This window comes from Salvelinus fontinalis, chromosome 4 (assembly GCF_029448725.1).
Source record: "Salvelinus fontinalis isolate EN_2023a chromosome 4, ASM2944872v1, whole genome shotgun sequence".
In the NCBI taxonomy this organism is placed as follows: Eukaryota; Metazoa; Chordata; class Actinopteri; order Salmoniformes; family Salmonidae; genus Salvelinus; species Salvelinus fontinalis.
This window is the reverse complement of record NC_074668.1, coordinates 68,033,127-68,047,807: the sequence shown is the minus strand read 5'-3', so window position 1 is coordinate 68,047,807 and position 14,681 is coordinate 68,033,127. Positions and strand designations below refer to the sequence as shown.

The following is a 14,681-nucleotide window of genomic DNA, read 5'->3' as shown; positions in this document are numbered from 1 at the left end:
TATTCCATTAAAATCAGCCGTTTCCAGCTACAATAGTCATTTACAACATTATCAATGTCTACACTGTATTTCTGATGTTATTTTAATGGACAAAAAAGCAGCTTTTCTTTCAAAAACAAGGACATTTCTAAGTGACCCCAAACTTTTGAACGGTAGTGTATACTCCTGTGTGTGTATCCTCTTATCCAGAGAGTTCTATTTATGTGTGTGTGTGCGTGTTTTACACTTCCTGAAGTTCTGAGTGAGTAGGTGTATGCAAGGTCTTTCTATCCTATCCTCCAGGCATGTTGGAGGTGATGGGGCCTGGCCTGGCATCGTGCCGCAGTGTGTACCTGCTGTCTCTTGGCACACTATCTGTGGGCGGCCTGCAGGTCCTGCTCCAGCCTGGCAGCCCTCTGCTCTTGAGCTCTCACCTCCTCCAGCCTGCCTCCCAGCCTCTTGCAGCCGCAGCACCTCTGCAGCACACACACACATGGATGCACACACACACAAGCAGGCACACACAAATACACCCACACTATGCAGTAAAAAATAAACCCTTTATGTATTCTATCATAAACACAAAGTTATTGGTTGAGTTGTGTCATGCCCTCCACACCTGCCACAGTGTTGTCCTTGAGCTGGGTGAGTCTGGACACCTTCTCTCTCAGCTGACGAACCTCTGACTGGCACACACTGAGGTCCTGGCTACCCTGGGCACACTGCTCCAAGGTCTGGGAGAATGCCTAGACACACACACACACACACACACACACACACACACACACACACACACACACACACACACACACACACACACACACACACACACACACACACACCTGTCACATACCTATGACTAAGCCCAAGGCTTTCCACATCCTCACCTGAGAGACCCAGCATAGCAATGCCTCGCCCTCCTCCACCCCCCAGGACATCTCCGCACCTGCTCTAGCGCGTTCAGTGAAGCGCCTGCCCCTAATTTGGCATTTCCACCATGATGGCATGAGTATCAGTGTGTGGAGGAAGTGTCCTGTGTTAGGGGAGCACCTTTCTGACAGGTGTCACATCCAATCTGCACAGACCTACTGATGTTTTAACTATTCAATTAACCAGCCAACTGCACTGTGTGGCTGCCATGACATATTTACCTAAGATAAGTTGTGTGTGTGTGTGAGCGCAGGCAGCTGACAGGTCAACATGTCACTGTCACTCTTCCTCCGGAAGAGTGTGTGTGTATGTGTGTCAGCCATCTCCCCACTGCTCTCAGACCCTATCAAACGTGGTGGAGAAAATACAAGCCAACAGCTTTGAGTGAAATATGTACGTAAACATTAAGTGAAAATAAAAAAAGTATAATTCAGCCATGTTGCGGAGGGAAGATCCTGCAATCTCCCCCTTCATCTCAGACCATTCAAATAACGAGTTGTCACCAGGCTCTGGTTTCACTACCCCCTGACGCTGACACCCGTCAAGACAAATCTAGATTTCATGGCCACTTACAGATGTATAAATAGTCAAACGAGGTGCTCTAACCATCTATAAAACGCAGCTAAAAGGTTGCCAGAAGATGGCGGGCATCGTGGGCCAGCCGGGCTGGGTAATCAATCTGGGCTGAGTCGGAGTGGAGCGGGGAGCGGTGGCTGCGTGTGTTGGGAGTAGGGCAGTAAATCACGTCAGCGCAGCGCGGGCGCTCCTCTGACATGCCAGCCACTCCAGCTGACACTGGGCCTGCTTGACAGCCTGATGGATCGCCATACTACACTCCATTAAAGGCAAACGGGCACACGCATGCTGACATAACAAACAATTAGTCACCGTGGCTGTTATGGACCTTGATTGGTGTGGGTCGGCGTCTGTCTGGCGATGGCTGCTCTGACTTCCTGTCTAGGGTCAGTTTAAAGCCAGGGTTGGAATACACAGAACTACAGTGAACTTACTGAACATACAGTAGGACCAAACTTCTAACTATAGTTGATGAGTGAAGTTTTAAAGACAATGACTTTCTCTGGCCACTGTGATTTCACTGGCCACAGTGACTGGTTGTGTTAGCAGGACTCCAGCATGAAGAGGTGACGTGTCCTGCCCCTACTGTACCTGTTGTAGTTCCTGGATGCGGGCAGAACTGCGAGTCGTAGTCTGAGTCAGAGTGGATGTGAGTGGCTCTGTAGACAGAGAAATCAGCTTGGCTCTTCACTACACTCTCCTCCTGTTCCTCCACCTGAGAGAGGCACACAGAAACAAACATAGCGCACAGATATATCTGTTGACAGACCGGTACAGAAACACTGTCATGCGGTTGACTTTAGTAGGTCTCTCCTCCCATTTCCTTCCTGTGTTGTGAAGTTGAGTGTTGAGAGGTAGAGACAGAAGGGACTGGCTGGAGCTCTGTGAGACTATGGTTGAAGGGCAGACTGCATGGGGTCCTCCTGTCTGACTGTGGGTGAGGCAAGCCGGGGGTCACTATGAGACTAAGTTTGGGGCTGAGGTGCTGGGTGAATTCACACTAATGAAACAGAGACAGGCAAACAGAACGTTTCCCCTCAGTCTCCCCGTCTGCGCTGGGCCTGATGGCTCGTGACTGGAGCACATTCTGCTTCTCACAGATGAGTTGGTCTGTCTGAGTACACACACACACACACACACACACACACACACACACACACACACACACACACACACACACACACACACACACACACACACACACACACACACACACACACACACACACACACACACACACACACACACACACACACACACACACACTGGGTGTCAGTGGTTTGTCAGGATTACTTTGTGCTGCTGCACTTATAAAACACTCCCAAATGGCCTCTAAGTTTATGAGGATAATATATCTATCTGAATACGGTGTTCCTCTCATTACCCACTGTTGTTATTTGTTGTCTATGTTTTCCAGACAGCCTTCACTGCAGCGTGTCTGTAGTGTTCATAAAGCCAGGGGCCATTACAGGCAGGATGAAGATGGAGTGAGAGGTGGTGAAATCAGCTAGTTGTATTGATGTCTCACAGCAGACTCAGAGCGATCGGCTCATTAAATGAAATCAGACTCTCTCTCTCTCTACCTCCCTCTCGCACACAGACATACACACACCCCAGTTTCCAGACAACAAATGTAAACTTGGGAAAGAAACACTGGTGTGAAAAAATAACTTGGCAGGAAGTGATCACTTAAAAGTCTGAACCGAGCGGGTGGTGTGTCGCACTGTGTGCTCTAAGGACCCAGCTGAGGATGGGAGAGATCAATACTGTGTGTGTGTGATTGAGAGCCTCTGTGTTACCAATGGAGCTCTGCTGTGTGGGAGAGGGTTTTGTTAGGGACCCAGGTGGTGGGGTGTGGGGGGATAAAAGCTGGAGGTGATGGGAACGGCGCCTCCATTGTGGGCTCACAGAAGGAGGTAAACGCCCAACTGCATCTCCAGCCACCTCCACACCACATAAACGCTGAGCTCCACTGGGCACGGCCGCTATTATTTCAGCCACATATCGCATCCCCAGCATGATTTTCCACTTTGCTTCTTCCGTGCATGGAGCTGTCAACCACCCCGTGTCTCACACACACATGCACACAACCACACACACCCAAACAAGTCCAAACATCAATCCTTCCTCTCCACTGCTCTGCCCATGTAATCCAGTCTTCCCCTCCTCTCTGCTTCCTCCTGCCAGCCATTAACGGCTGTGCTCTGTGCTGTCCAGGGAGCTCACACTGCCTGTGTTTTCTCATTGTGTTTCCTCCTGTATGGGGGCCATGATGCCGATCAATAAGAATCAGTGAAAACACTTCCAGAGGTCCCCAGGCCTCCGACTCCCAGTGTGTTGTACACTGTCTGACTCCACCCGTTTACAGATCAGCAGCAGAGATGGAGCCTTACCTACAGAGGTGTGGCGCGACAACTGACCTGCATGTAGCTTCACTCACCTGAGAGGCCAGTTGGGTATACTACAGTGCTAGTACTACTTGACTGGCTTTGACTTAGCCGCATGACTGGCACTGTTCCAGGTAGCAGGGGTAGTGAGCAGGATGAGTGGGCCTGACTCTAGGGGGAAACCACTGAGTGGACTAGTATGTTAATGTTTGTAGTGGAAAGGGAGTGATCAGCACAGCGTGACTGGGTTTGTCTGTGTCTGTGGACGAGTCTGTCATTGGCAAGCTACATCCCTGTGGATGAGGATCGGCCTGACTGACTGACTGACCTAACTGGTCTGACTGACTGACTGTCCAACCTGTCGTCTCAGTGCGGCGGTGCTGTCTCTCAGTGTGCTGATGACCATCTCACACTCCTGGCTGTGTTTGCGGCTGCACTCCAGGTCTCTCTGGGTGTCTCGGAGGTGCTGGCTCAGGGCACTCAGGGCGTCATCCCCGCTCTCCAGCTGGGCACTGTGGGCCTTCAGCTCCCCCCTGCAACACCACCGCCTGGGCACACAGACGCAGCACATGCTCGTACCGCTCAACCACCTGGGACACAGACACACAGGGACATGCAGGCAGGCACACAAACACACATATACATAAAAAAGGCATGCTATTAACACTCATAAATCAGGCCAAGTGATGTATACAAGAACAACTCCTGACAGGAACCTCTAGCAGACAGGACCTCTAGTAAACAGGAACCTCTAGCAGACAGAAACCTCTAGCAGACAGGAACCTCTAGCAGACAGGAACCTCTAACAGACAGAAACCTCTAGCAGACAGGAACCTCTAGCAGACAGGAACCTCTAGCAGACAGGAACCTCTAGCAGACAGGAACCTCTAGCAGACAGGAACCTCTAGCAGACAGGAACCTCTAGCAGACAGGAACCTCTAGCAGACAGAACCTCTAACAGACAGAACCTCTAGCAGATAGAACCTCTAGCAGATAGAAGCTCTGGAAATAATAGAAAAAGCTCCAGTATCAGCTCTTAGTGTTCCTGCAGGGTGAGGATGACGTGGGAGCTGACCTGAGCCCTGGCTTCCTTCAGGTCCTCGTCCTGGGCCTGTAGAGTGCTGTCCTGCTGGGAGATCTTGGTGAGGCAGGCCTGGTACTTGACCCTGTACAGCTCCAGGGACTGGGTCAGGGGCTGCAGCCTTGTCTCTGTGTCCGCTTCTCTGCTCTCAGCCTCCTGCAGCACAGCCCTCAGCCTGGACAACTCTGCCTCCTGCCCCGCAGACGGCTCTCCCTATCAGATGCCTGGGGGACACAAAAATTCTCAGAACACTGTGGTCTACTTCAATATGCCTGTATAATGGCTTACATAAACCTGCAACAGGAACAGTACTGAGGGTACTTTACTGCTTATTAAAGTGAAGAGAAATCCATGTTCCTGTCTTTCTGTGTACTGTACTCCTCTCACTCCCCCCACCCACCCACCTCCTCCTCTGCCTGCCTGGTCTGTCTCTGGGCGTGGTCCAGGTCAGAGCGGAGGTGCTTCATGGTTCCTCTACACTGCTACAGCCTGCCCTGGGTCTCCTGTAGCTCAGCCCTCAGGCCCGACACCTCCTCACTGCTCTCCTGCTGAGCCCGGGCCTCCACCTGCCACCGCTGCAGCTCCCCATGCAGAACACACACTGCCCCCTGCTGGTTGTCCCGCTGGAGACAGAAGGGAGTGTCAGTGAGGGATTGTGTAGAGAGAATGTGTGTGTTTGTTTGTGTGTGTGTGTGTGTTTGTTTGTATGTGTGTGTGTGTGTGTGTTTGTATGAATGTGTGTGTGTGTGTGTGTGTGTGTGTGTGTGTGTGTGTGTGTGTGTGTGTGTGTGTGTGTGTGTGTGTGTGTGTGTGTGTGTGTATATGTGTATATGTATGTTTGTATGTATGTGTATGTGTGTATATGTGTGTATATGTGTGTGTATGTGTATGTGTGCATATGTGTGTGTGTATACACACATATGAGGGGTGTAGGGGACACACAGACAGAACAGACAGATATGATCCAGTATACTCCTTCAGCCTTCCTTCCTCTCCCTGCAGCTCCACCGAGGCACTTTAATGACACCAGCTCTACATTACATTACTACACTCCAGAGTACAATATCCCAGATGGGATAATATTAGTTTTCCCCTGGCTGATGATGCATTACAAAAATAAGGAGCAGTGTAACAGATGGCTCTCAGGGTAAAAATAATAAATCCCACAGACTTGTAACATGGCTGGGAGACACGCACCCACACCCACAAAACACTTCTGTGATTAATCTACTCCTTCGTTCTTACTGACTTCTAAGCCAGGAGTGAGAGAGAGAGAGGAAGAGAGAAACATTAGTTTGCATTTAACTTACAAACATCATTAAGACCCCAGCGCTAATTGTGTTCTTTTAAATTAGTTAAATGTGATAATGACTCCATTAGAGACTCCATTGATGTCTCCCAGGAAGGGAGGGAGGGAGGAAGTGAGAGGATGGACTGAGGCAGTCTGACATCACAAACCGTGTAGACACACAAATATGGAGGTAAAAGATACATGCAGACAAAAGAGGACAAGAGGATAAATATAATAATAATGGTAGGACCGATATAGGGAGGGGGACTGATGTGGGGGGCAGTGAGAGTGAGAGACTAATCCATAATACAGCCTGCCTGCCTGCCTGGCCTGCTGCATACATTACTGCATCAATCAGTGCTAAGCTGCAGTGTAATTTTCTAACTCCCTATTTCTCTCCCAACCTCATCACACAGACAACACCCCATGGCTATTTTTGATGAGATTCATAGCTAGAGAGAGGGAGAGAGAGGAGGTGAGGGAAGGGTGTTTATAGAGCAGCCTCTCTCCCTCTCCCTCACCCTCTCTCTCTCTCGCAGCTCAACCACTGATTAATTTCCAACTAGATCGCTTGGCTAGCAGTATTATTAGCATAACACTTCCATGGATCAGGCCCTGCAATGAAACCCTTTCATCAAGTCGCTTGTCAGACATAACATTTCAAATCTAATTTTGTTTCTAATATAATTTTCTTACTGGGTGTGTGTGGAAGGTAGCGGGAGCTGGGAAAATGGACAGTGGGGGGGGGGGGGGGGGGGGGGGGTGGGGGTGGAGGGTTGTTATGCAGAAGATAAACGGAGTCATCAATCAACATTAAAAGAGCTCTGGGTTGGGAAGGAGGCGTTGGTGTTAACCATGGCGTCTGTAGCCGCTTCGACACACACACACGCACACACACACACACACACACACACACACACACACACACACACACACACACACACACACACACACACACACACACACACACACACACACACACACACACACACACACACACACACACACACACACACACACACACACACTGATACACTGGGCCCCCCGCCCAAGGTCAGTGCTTTCAGGGGCTGTTTGTCTGTCCGTAGAATGGACAGAGGCTGAACTCTCCGCTAAAGACAAAGGAACAGTCTGACTATCTTATCTTGTGACTGAGGCAGAACAGAACGGCAGGCAGACATGCAGCAGGAGCTCTGTCACCAAACTTAATCGATCACACAGGTCCACAAACTCAAAAAACGCCTTTCACGTCACAACGTGACAGCACAGGCAATAAATAACGATAAACCTTGCCTTGATTACAAAATGGTCAAAGCTGTCACTATTACAACCCCCAGCCCTAGTCCCAGACTGTACCATTAATTATGACAAATAACACAGCAGGGGGGAGGAGGAGGGATGGGGATTTCATTTGAATAAGGATACAGAATCAATGCAATTTAATCAATCTTAGCTAATTAAAATAAATCTATATTGTGAAACAATCAAGGTGCATAAACAAGATTCAAATAAATGAAGGAACTGTGCCAAGAGGCTGCCCACTTCTAATTAAATGATACTAATTGGAATTCCACGGCTGTGTGCTGTGTGTTTGTGTTTTTTATTTTATTTTTTTACCGTTATTTTACCAGGTAAGTTGACTGAGAACACGCTCTCATTTGCAGCAACGACCTGGGGAATAGTTACAGGGGAGAGGAGGGGGATGAATGAGCCAATTGTAAACTGGGGATTATTAGGTGACCATGATGGTTTGAGGGCCAGATTGGGAATTTAGCCAGGACACCGGGGTTAACACCCCTACTCTTACGATAAGTGCCATGGGATCTTTAATGACCTCAGAGAGTCAGGACACCCGTTTAACGTCCCATCCGAAAGACGGCACCCTACACAGGGCAGTGTCCCCAATCACTGCCCTGGGGCATTGGGATATTTTTTAGACCAGAGGAAAGAGTGCCTCCTACTGGCCCTCCAACACCACTTCCAGCAGCATCTGGTCTCCCATCCAGGGCCTGACCAGGACCAACCCTGCTTAGCTTCAGAAGCAAGCCAGTAGTGGTATGCAGGGTGGTATGCTGCTGGCATGTTGATGGCGTGGAGAGAAAGAGAGAGGGATCGCTGACTGCCCACTCCTTTGTCTCTGCTGCTTCTCCTCAACAGCACACATTACTGCACACAGCCACACCAAGGGTCATTTCTCATAGTCTGTGTATACAGTGACCTCCATAAGGACTGGGACAGTGACATTTTTAGTTGTTTTGGCTTTGTACTCCAGCACTTATAGATTTCCATCCATATCGGGTGAACTGTTTTAGAAATGACAGTACAGTAGTTTTTGTATATAGTCCCCCAATTTTAGGGGACCAAAATAACTGGGACAAATAAAAGTAGTCAAAAGTTTAGTATTTGGCCCCGTATTCCTAGCACGCTATGATTACATAGAGCTTGCAACTCTACAAACGGCATTTCTTTAAAACCTGGAAGTTTTGGTAAAGTTACCAGAATTTTACAACCCTATATGGGGATGAGAGAGTTAGACATGCTGTGATAGGAGGGATGAGAGGGTTAGACATGCTGTGATAGGAGGGATGAGAGGGTTAGACATGCTGTAATAGGAGGGATGAGAGGGTTAGATATGCTGTGATAGGAGGGATGAGAGGGTTAGACATGCTGTGATAGGAGGGATGAGAGGGTTAGATATGCTGTGATAGGAGGGATGAGAGGGTTAGACATGCTGTGATAGGAGGGATGAGATGGTTAGACATGCTGTGATAGGAGGGATGAGAGGGTTAGACATGCTGTGATAGGAGGGATGAGAGGGTTAGACATGCTGTGATAGGAGGGATGAGAGGGTTAGACATGCTGTGATAGGAGGGATGAGAGGGTTAGACATGCTGTAATAGGAGGGATGAGAGGGTTAGACATACTGTATGTACAGTTGAAGTCAGAAGGATTGAGGTCAGGGCTTGTGATGGCCAATCCAATACCTTGACTTTGCTGTCCTTAAGCCATTTTTCTACAACTTTGGAAGTATGCTTGGGGTCATTGTCTATTTGGAAGACCCATTTGCGACCAAGCTTTAACTTCCTGACTGATGTCTTGAGATGTTGCTTCAATATATCCACATAATCTTCCTTCCTCATGATGTCATCTATTTTGTGGAGTTCCCTCCTGCAGCAAAGCACCCCCACAACATGATGCTGCCACCCCCGTGCTTCACGGGTGGGATGGTGTTCTTCGGCTTGCAAGCCTCCCCCTATTTACTCAAAACATAACGATGGTCATTACGGCCAAACAGTTCTATTTTTGTTTCATCAGACCAGAGGACATTTCTCCAAAAAGTACGATCTTTGTCCCCATGTGTAGTTGCAAACCGTAGTCTGACTTTTTTATTGCGGTTTTAGAGCAGTGGCTTCTTCCTTGCTGAGCGGCCTTTCAGGTTATGTCGATATAGGACTCATTTTACTGTGGATATAGATACTTGTGTACCTGTTTCCTCCAGCATCTTCACAAGGTCCTTTGCTGTTGTTCTGGGATTGATTTGCACTATCGCACCAAAGTACGTTCATCTCTAGGAGACAGAATGCGTCTCCTTCCTGAGCGGTATGACAGCTGCGTGGTCCCATGGTGTTTATACTTGCGTACTATTGTTTGTACAGATGAACGTGGTACCTTCTGGTGTTTGGAAATTGCTCCCAAGGATGAACCAGACTTGTGGAGGTCTACAAAAAAAAATTCTGATGTCTTGACTGATTTCTTTAGATTTTCCCATGATGTCAAGCAAAGAGGCACTGAGTTTGAAGGTAGGCCTTGAAATACATCCACAGGTACACCTCCAATTGACTCAAATGATGTCAATTAGCCTATCAGAAGCTTCTAAAGCCATGACATAATTTACTGGAATTTTCCAAGCTGTTTAATGGCACAGTCAACTTAGTCTATGTGTCACGATCGTGTGGCGGATTGATGGACCAAAACGCAGCTTTTGGAAAGTAAGCCATCTTCTTTTATTTTTTAAAGATGACGAAAAATAAACACGAAACACTTAATACAAACTATACAAAACAACAAACGATCGTGAAGCTAATAAACGTCGTGCACATACAACAGGCTACAAACGTTCTGACATAGACAATTACTCACAACCAATGAGAGCCTATGGCCACCCTAAATAAGGCTCCCAATCAGAGACAACCGAAATCAGCTGTCTCTAATTGGGAACTCATTCAGGTAACCATAGACTCTCCTAGACAACTAAACATACATAGACAACACTAGACACATGTACTCCACACAAACCCATATACTATACAACAACCCCTTTACCATAAAAAACACCCAAAACCAACAAAACACAAACATTCCCCATGTCACACCCTGACCTAACTAAAATAATAAAGAAAACAAAGAATACTAAGGCCAGGGCGTGACATAACCCCCCCCTTAAGGTGCGAACTCCGGGCGCACCATACACAGTCTAGGGGAGGGTCTGGGTGGGCTTCCATCCACGGTGGCGGCTCCGGCTCAGGTTGTGGTCCCCACGTCACCACAGTCCCTAACCACCTCCTAGGCTTCCTCCAAATGACCCCCCTCCACATTAACCCCATTGCATTAAGGGGCAGCTCCGGACTGAGGAATGGCAGCTCCGGACTAAGGGCCAGTGCCAGGGTAAGGGGCAGTACCAGGGTCAGGGGCAGTACCAGGGTAAGGGGCAGCACCAGGGTAAGGGGCAGCACCAGGGTAAGGGGCAGCACCAGGGTAAGGGGCAGCACCAGGGTAAGGGGCAGCTCCGGACTGAGGAATGGCAGCTCCGGACTGAGGGACTGCAGCTCCGGACTGAGGGACTGCAGCTCCGGACTGAGGGACGGCAGCTCCGGACTGAGGGACGGCCCATGGCTGGCTGACAGATCTGGCTGCTCATGGCTGGCTAACGGATCTGGCTGCTCATGGCTGGCTGACGGATCTGGCTGCTCATGGCTGGCTGACGGATCTGGCTGCTCATGGCTGGCTGACGGATCTGGCTGCTCATGGCTGGCTGACGGATCTGGCTGCTCATGGCTAGCTGACGGATCTGGCTGCTCATGGCTAGCTGACGGATCTGGCTGCTCATGGCTAGCTGACGGATCTGGCTGCTCATGGCTAGCTGACGGATCTGGCTGCTCATGTCTAGCTGACGGATCTGGCTGCTCATGGCTAGCTGACGGATCTGGCTGCTCATGGCTAGCTGACGGATCTGGCTGCTCATGGCTAGCTGACGGATCTGGCTGCTCATGGCTAGCTGACGGATCTGGCTGCTCATGGCTAGCTGACGGATCTGGCTGCTCATGGCTGGCTGACGGATCTGGCTGCTCATGGCTGGCTGACGGATCTGGCTGCTCATGGCTGGTTGGCGGCTCTGGCAGATCCTGTCTGGTTGGCGGCTCTGGCAGATCCTGTCTGGTTGGCGGCTCTGGCAGATCCTGTCTGGTTGGCGGCTCTGGCAGATCCTGTCTGACGGACGGCTCTAGCGGCTCCTGTCTGGCTGGCGGCTCTAGCGGCTCCTGTCTGGCGGACGGCTCAGTGGGCTCATGGCAGACGGGCGGCTTTGCAGGCTCATGGCAGACGGGCGGCTTTGCAGGCTCATTGCAGACGGATGGCTCAGATGGCGCTGGGGAGACGGATGGCTCAGATGGCGCTGGGGAGACGGATGGCTCAGATGGCGCTTGGCAGACGGGCAGTTCAGTCATCGCTGTGCAGACGGCAGACTCCTGCCGGCTGAGGCGCACTGTAGGCCTGGTGCGTGGTGCCGGGACTGGTGGCACCGGGCTGGGGACACGCATCTCAGGGCTAGTGCGGGGAGCAGCAACAGGACGCACAGGACTCTGGGGACACACAGGAGGCTTGGTGCGTGGTTTAGACACTGGTGGTAAAGGGCTGGAGACACGCACCATATAGCTAGTGCGTGGAGGAGGCACTGGTGGTACTGGGTTGGGGCGGGGAGGTGGCGCCGGAAATACCGGACCGTGCAGGCGTACTGGCTCCCTTGAACGCCGAGCCTGCCCAACCTTACCTGGTTGTATGCTCCCCGTCGCCTGACCAGTGCGGGGAGGTGGAATAACCCGCACCGGCCTATGTAGGCGAACCGGGGACACCATGCGTAAGGCTGGTGCCATGTACGCCGGCCCGAGGAGACGCACTGGTGACCAGATGCGTTGGGCCGGCTTCATGACATTCGGCTCAACGCTCAGTCTAGCCCGGCCGATACGTGGAGCTGAAATGTACCGAACCGGGCTATGCACGCGTACAGGAGACACCGTGCGCTCTACTGCGTAACACGGTGTCTGCCCGTACTCTCGCTCTCCACGGTAAGTACAGGGAGTAGGCGCAGGTTTCCTACCTGACTTCGCCACACTCCCTTTAAGGCCCCCCCCAAGAAATTTTTGGGTTGTACTCACGGGTTTCCAGCCTTGTCTCCGTGCTGCCTCCTAATATCGCCTCCTCTCGGCTTTAGCTGCCTCCAGCTCTTCACGAGGAAGGCGATATTCTCCCGGTTGAGCCCACGGCCCCTTACCATCCAGTATCTCCTCCCATGTCCATGAATCCTGTGTAGGTAGGTCCTGTTGCCGCTTTCCATGCCGCTTGGTCCTATAATGGTGAGTAATTCTGTCACGATCGTGTGGCGGATTGATGGACCAAAACGCAGCTTTTGGAAAGTAAGCCATCTTCTTTTATTTTTTAAAGATGACGAAAAATAAACACGAAACACTTAATACAAACTATACAAAACAACAAACGATCGTGAAGCTAATAAACGTCGTGCACATACAACAGGCTACAAACGTTCTGACATAGACAATTACTCACAACCAATGAGAGCCTATGGCCACCCTAAATAAGGCTCCCAATCAGAGACAACCGAAATCAGCTGTCTCTAATTGGGAACTCATTCAGGTAACCATAGACTCTCCTAGACAACTAAACATACATAGACAACACTAGACACATGTACTCCACACAAACCCATATACTATACAACAACCCCTTTACCATAAAAAACACCCAAAACCAACAAAACACAAACATTCCCCATGTCACACCCTGACCTAACTAAAATAATAAAGAAAACAAAGAATACTAAGGCCAGGGCGTGACACTATGTAAACTTCTGACCCAATGGCATTGTGATACAGTGAATTATAAGTGAAATAATCTGTCTGTAAACAATTGTTGGAAAAATTACTTGTGTCATGAACAAAGTAGATGTCCTAACCGACTTGCCAAAACTATAGTTTGTTAAAACTTCTTGTCAATGGGGGGGGGTGCTGTTTTCACTTTGGAAAAAATCGTGCCCAATTTAAACGGCCTCGTACTCTGTTCTAGATCATACAATATGCATATTATTATTACTATTGGATAGAAAACACTCTGAAGTTTCTAAAGCTGTTTGAAATATATCTGTGAGTAAAACAGAACTCATTTGGCAGCAAACTTCCATACAGGAAGTGAGAAATCTGAAAACGAGGCTCTGTTTCAGGGCCTGCCTATTCAACTGGCTTTTATTTATCGATATGTATGCACTTCATACGCCTTCCACTAGATGTCAACAGGCAGTGGAAGGTTAAATGGGGTGTCTAGCTTGATCTGAGGCCGAATAAGAGCTTTTGGAGTGACAGGTCCGGTATTTTCTTTGTCTTCGACGGCGCGCGGGGGAGCTCGACATTGTCTTCTGAAAAGCGTTCGGTATACACGGCGAATATCTCCGGCTCTGATTTTATTTGATACATATGATTAAAAACATCATAAAGTAGGTTTTTTCAACCGAGTTTTATCAGTTTATTCAACGTTTAATGGGACTTTTGGAATTTTCCGTTCTTTGCGCCAAGAGAGGATGGGAATGTTCGCGCCTAAATGCTAGCCAAGGTTGCTAATTCGACCGAAGAAACGGACATTCTAAAACCAAACGATTTATTCTGGAAATAGGACTCCTTGTACAACATTCTGATGGAAGCTCAGCAAAAGTAAGAAAACATTTATGATGTTATTTCGTATTTCTGTGTAATATGTTGATGCCTATTCTCCGCCGTGTTGGTGAGCGCTGTCTCACAATAACCCAAGCTGTATGTTGTGGTAAAGTTATTTTTAAAAATCTAACAGAGCGGTTGCATTAAGAACCAGTGTATCTTTCATTTGCCATACAACAAGTATTTTTATGTAAAGTTTATGATGAGTTCTTTGGTCAGATTAGTTGAGTGTCCAAAATATCTCTGGACATTCTGGGAAAATGTTGCTACGTATTCACAATGTAGAACCACGATTTGCAACTCTAAATATGCACATTTTCGAACAAAACATAAATGTATTGTATAACATGATGTTATAAGACTGTCATCTGATGAAGTTGTCCAAAGGTTAGTGATTAATTTTATATCTATTGCTGGTTTTTGCGAAAGCTACCTTTGCG

General features: G+C 49.0%; 1 pseudogene; it reads right to left on the bottom strand.

Moving 5' to 3' along the window:
* Window positions 1-14,681, bottom strand: part of LOC129852918 (centrosome-associated protein CEP250-like) — a 179,088-nt pseudogene that overhangs the window by 22,899 nt on the left and 141,508 nt on the right.